Source organism: Mobula birostris, chromosome 22, assembly GCF_030028105.1.
Source record: "Mobula birostris isolate sMobBir1 chromosome 22, sMobBir1.hap1, whole genome shotgun sequence".
Lineage (NCBI taxonomy): Eukaryota > Metazoa > Chordata > Chondrichthyes > Myliobatiformes > Myliobatidae > Mobula > Mobula birostris.
Genome location: NC_092391.1, coordinates 52025112 through 52031385, shown reverse-complemented (window position 1 = coordinate 52031385; position 6274 = coordinate 52025112).

Below are 6274 nucleotides of genomic sequence, written 5' to 3'. Positions count from 1 at the left end.
AGCCTGTGCTGGATGTTGTAGGAAGTTTCTGCCCACTATGTTTCCAAAGGGCTGTATTTAAGTGTTGACTCAAATGTGCCTTCCAATTTTGGTTATTTTTTTGTTTAATAATAAACAGAAGAAGTTCTGCAGATGTTGGAAATTCAGAGTAACACACAAAATACTGAAGGAACTCAGCAGGTCTGGCAGCATCCATGGAAATGACGTTCGACGTTTTGGGCTGAGACTCTTCGTCAGGACTGGAAAGGAAGGGGGAAAATGCCAGAATAAAAAGATGGGGAGAGGGGAAGGAGGCTAGCTGGAAGGTGATCGGTGAAATGAGGTGGGTGGGAAAAGTAAAGGGTTGGAGAGGAAAAAATTTGATAGAGTGGGCCATAGGAGAAAGGGCAGGTGGAGGTGATAGGCAGGGGAGAAGAAGCAAGTGGCCAGATAGGGGAATAGAAAAGGAGAGGGGGAGGGAGAATTATTTTTTACCAGACGGAGAAATCGACATTCATGCCTTTAGGTTGGAGGCTACCCAGATGGAATATAAGGTGTTGCTCCTCTACACTGAGATGGCTTCATCTTGGCACACAAGGAGGCCATGGACTAGCATGTCAGAATGTACTTAGTTTAATTTGGCAAATACACAATGTACTGGAGAAACCCAACAGGCCAGGCAGCATCTATGGATGGGAATAAACAGTTGAGTTGACATTTCAGGCTGAGCCCTTTCATTAGAACTGGAAAGGAAGGAGTTAGAAGTCAGGCATTGTGCTCAGTGTAGACTGAGTGGAACTGCCTGTTCCTTTCTTGATTTTCACTGAAGTTCACATCTCCTGCTACATTGGGAGGTTCTTTTTAGGCCGTGTGCCTCTACTCCTTCTACTAATTAACTCTTGCATGCTTTCCAGTTCTGAACTCTAGGGAAATTGATTCAGATAGGGTTGTGGGATCTGGTGATTCTCCAATCCATAGATTCTTTGCTTCATGTCCAAAACAGGAAACTAACGAGAAGGAACCTAACTAAGGCTAAGGCAAAGACAAGATGGTGATTTTTGCAGATTGACACTTTTATGCTGAGTTGAGGCTGCATTATTAAGATAAGCAAAGGGCCAATTAAAAGATGCACAGACACAACATGTATCATGTGCTATCACTTCGCTAAAGAAAAAGAAATGATAAACTGTTATATCATGGCAATACCCCTTTGCCACCAGTAGGTGGAGACCAATGTCACATATCGTGAAAAATGCAGTTAATAATGTTAATTTAAAACTACAATGTTAGTCCTGTATTAATTCAACAAACAGCTTTTTTAAAAAGTATTAAAAACAGATTACAACTAGCTGAACTGAAATTATCTTTCATTATTTTATGGATAAATTCTCCCCTCAATCTCAACCACCCTAGTTAATTCACTCTTTCCTGGTGACTAGAGAGTTATAGTACTTCTAATCTCCTTATTAGTAATATTGTTTGGGTTGTTGCACAGCCCATCGGGATCATCTGACCTAACCTGTCCTGTGCTCATGAACGCTATGGAAAGACCAAACTTTTGGGTGATAAATTTGCATGGACAACAGGAAACTCACGGCAGAGAGTTGTGGTAAATGGTATCATTGGTGGTAGTTGTCCGTCGTATCTGATGACAAGAAACTTGTGCGGGAGAGATTTTTAAAAAGTGGTAAAGCTATAGCGCTGTGTCATTTCCACTCACTGGGTCCAGTGGTACAAGCATCCATCACAAACGGGGGCAGTGGATGGCCATGACTACTTCTGTGCCTTGTCATGCCCTTTGCTGTCCATGGAGTGTTGCAGAACCTCCTTCCTGGCCGTTGGATCTCACTGCAGATCTCATCTGCCCAGTCCGCTGAAGCTGATTTCACATGCAAGGCCGGGCATTTTCCTCTCTCACCAGGGCATGAGACCTGTCTGTCGAAACGGTGTACTTGGGTGTGGCCGCTGTCACAAACAAGCTACTTGCAGCCACAGGTGAGAGCTGCCCCAGACTGGACACAAGTCCTTTCACCAGAGGTACCACCCCTTCCTGGACACCCTATCAAATCATTCAAAGTAGATTTATTATTAAAGTGTGTACGCATTATACAACCTTGAGATTCGTCTCCTTACAGGCAGCCACAAAACCAAATTGTGCAAACTGTCAAAGTAAGCAAATAGCATTTAGAATGAAAGTGAGTCCGCAGACACGGAGCCCGGAGCAGGCTTCGGCCTCCGTTCATCACACAGCGGAGTAAATGTTGTGGAGCAGCGAGCAGAGCCGGCCCGACCTTTTCTCGGGTCCCAACACCCAGTCTTTTCAATCTATCTGGCCCAGTGTTCAAATCGTCCAAACATCAGGTTGTTCCTCGCTCTAGGACCTGAGACCTGTGGCATCGATACGCTCTGGGCCTGGACTCCACTGTCATGTTCGAATCAGGCCGGTGCTTAGATTGATCAAACCTCAGTCTCGGTTTAGGGAGACGGGCTGTGAATGTACCTCTCCTCCACTCCGCATGTCCTGACTCTGTCTCGCACCCGCACGCTTTGATTCTTGACTGGGCTTCACCTTCGCTCGCCTCTTCCTTGTTTGCGGTGATTGCTCACCCTTTTTTTAAAAACAGAATAGGTGTATAAGTGTTATTAATAAAGTAATCATTAGTTTATATTAAGTTCCTTCATCTGGGGTGCATTCCCAAGTTGTGCGGAGAGCATTGTTATAAAAATGAACTGAGACTACAATACGTTGGAATAAAAGGACTATAAATGTGATATACCATCAACATGTCAAACAAACAATAGGTCCTTTTGCAAGGAAAATGGAACTTAAAGGTAAGTTTAAGTACAAATTTAAAAGAACTGGTGAGTTTTCACCTGGGAACTCTGTACAGTGTAAATCGCCATCTTTAAGGAAGGGGACAAAAACATTAATTGGAAGCAGTGCGGAGCAGATTTACTAAGCTGATTCCCAGAATGAAATGGTTATGTACGAAGAAAGTTGGGCCTATGCTGATGGGCGTTTAGAAGAATTGATAGATACTTTATTGATCCCAAAAGACATTACAGTGTCACGGGAGTATTACCAGTGCACAGATATACAAATATTAGAAGTAATAAAGAATTTTTTAAAAAGTTACCTCAAACAGTCTAACAGAAGGGGGTCATCACATCCCCAGCTATAGGTTGACATTATAGAGCCTAATGGCTGAGGGTAAAAATGACCTCGTATAGCGTTCCTTGGAGCAGCACAGTTGTCTTAGTTATTACTAAAAGTGCTCCTCTGTTCAGCTAAGGTGGCACGCAGAGGGAGAGAAACATTGCCCAGAATTGCCAGGGTTTTCCGTGGGGTCCTTCATTTTACCACAGCCTCCAGTGTGTCCAGTTTGACTCCTATAACAGAGCCAGCGAGGCCCACCAATTCAGGAATAGCTTCTTCCCCTTTGCCATCAGATTTCTGAATGGATATTTCATGATACTACTTCACTACTTTTAATTTTTCTTTTTGCACTACTTATTTATCATATATATATATATATACACACATATACACTTTAATTCACAGTTAGTATTATTATGTATTTCAATGTACTGCTGCCACAAAACGGCAAATTTGATGACATATGCCAGTGATATTAAATCTGATTCTGAACAAGATTGTGGGTGGCTGGAGAAAAGGTGAGGTACAAGATAGTGGAGTTCTCTCGAACTGGTGGTATCATTTCAGGTACATAATTGCACATTCTGAATTGAAGTTTATTATCACAGGCATTCATACCCGCCACATAAATGGCATGAAAATTAACTGTTGGCAGCAGAAGCACAATAAACAGTTAACATAAACTACATAACTTGCGCAATAAAATAAACAGCGATATATCAGTGGAGATAATCTTTGGAAGTTACTACCACAGAGCACTTTGGTGGCAATGAATACGCCGAAGACAGTTTAATAAAATATTGAAACAATGGGGTTGGGAACCCTGTTGGTGTGGACAGGGCTGGCCCTTCGATGTTTGTGGTTACTGCTTACCCACGTCTACCACCCGGCTGTCGACCTGAATCATTGAATTATTTTTCTTCCTTCCCCCTCTCCCCTCTCCCCGCTCCCCTCCTCCCCCTCCCTCACCCCCCAAAAAAGATGTGTTCTCTTCTTCACAATGCACCACCAGGTTCAAGGACCAGAAGATGTGCATGATGATACTTGTGTGGAAACACCAATGTTTTTGAAAGGAAAATCCTACAAAAGGTAGTGGATTCAGCCTAGTACAAACGTTTGTACCTCAGAGGTAAAGCCCTCCCACTCGTTGAGCACATCTACATGAAATCCTGCCGCAACATCCATCATCAGAGGCATTCACCGCCCAGGCGATGCTCTCTTCTCGCTGCTGCCATCAAGTAGAAGGAACAAGAGCCTCAGGTCTCGCACTCCCAGGTTCAAAAACAGTTACTCCTCCTCAACCATCGGGCTGTTGAACCAAAGGAGATAACTTGCTCATCTATTGAGATGTTCTCACAACCATTGATCTCACTTTAAGTACCCTTTATCTCAAGTTCGGTTATTTATTGCTATCTATTTATATTTGCATTTGCAGTTTGTTGTCTTCTGCACTTTTTGTACCTGTAGTTTACCATCCCGTCTCCTGTTGCTGAGCAGAGAGATGTTGGGGTCCAAGTTCACAGCTCCTTGATAGTTGCTGCACAGGACAATAAGGTGGTTAAGAAGGCTAATGGAATGCTTGCTTTTATTCAGTGGTTTCCAACCACCAGGCCGCGAGGAAGCGATATGATTTGGCGGTATGATGAGTAAAAAACAAACGTCGCTTGAGACTTTTCTTGGAAGAAGTGGTAGATGACGATAACGCAGAGGCAGCTGAAGCCGAGACTACAAAAATAAAAGAAAGCTTCCTTCAACAGAAAACACGACGAGTCGTACATAAAATATGGTTTTATTGCGACCGGTGACTCGCACGCTCCAAGCCCCCTGTGTGTGATAGGTGAAGACAAGCTGTCTAATGAGGCAATGAAGCCCTGAAAACTGCTTGGGCACCTTAAGACCCTGTGTACTTAAAGACAAACCCGTTGAGTTTTTTGAGCGGAAAAAACGTGAGCAAGCGGACAGAAGCAAGTGCTGAGAGCCACCAAATGCTGCTGCTCTGAGAGCGTCATACTTAGTGACTAGCCGTATTATTAAGGCTAAGAAACGTTTGTTTGAGCAGCTTTGCGAAGAAATTGATGCAGAGCACAAACACTTCTCTTACGCACTGAAGTCAGGTGGCTCTCAAGGGGGAGAGCCCCGGCCAGGGTTTTTGAGTTTAGAGAGCAGCCACAGAGATTTCTTTCAGGGAAAAAGTCACCACTGGCAGCACACTTCAGTGACGAGGAGTGGATAGTAAAACTCGCTTCTCTGTGTGACATCTTCAACCTGCTCAATGAACTCAGTTTGTCACTTCAGAGGAGAATGACAACTGTCTTCAAGTTGGCAGATAAAGTGTCTGCTTTCAAAGCCAAACTGGAAAGGTGGGGACGGCGAGTGGACAGGGGCATATTTGACATGTTCCCAACATTAGCTGGGATTTTGGGAGAGACTGAGGCTGCACCGTCTTTCTCACAGCTGGTGCGCGATCACCTTTCTTCGCTGTCGACAGAATTCGAGCGTTACTTCCCAACCTCAAATGACCCAGTCCGTGACCCATTTGTGAATGCCCCAGTGAATCAGCCATGTCAGCACGGGAAGAAGATCAGCTCCTCGAGCTTGTAAATGACGATGGGCTGAAAAGTATGTTTGACATAACATCTCTGCGGCATTCTGGATCAAAGTCGAGGCTGAATATCCTGAGATGGCCACGAAAGCACTGAAAACGTTGCTTCCATTTCCAACATCTTATCTCTGAGAAGCGGGATTTTCTGCAATGAATGCAACGAAAACTAAATTGCAGAATAGGATGGACTTCGAGTATTGCTGTCTCCCATCACCCCTCGATAGGACCGTCTTGTTGCAGGAAAAGCCCAGGGCTCCCACTGATTCAGCGATATTGGTGGGTTGCAATGATTGGTGGGGGAAATAAGCGCTGTGTGTTTAATATCCAAACGTTACTTAAAATGTTATGATGCTATTGACTTATAAGTGTCTTATAATTGACTTATCAATATATTCATGCGAGAAAAATATGCGCTGTGTGTTTAATGTTAAATTCGTTAGATAAACCCTTTTAGAAACGAAATTGAGTGTATTAGCCACTTATAGTTGACTTATAACCTATATTCCGGTCGTGATTAACACCGCCCCCCCCCCCCC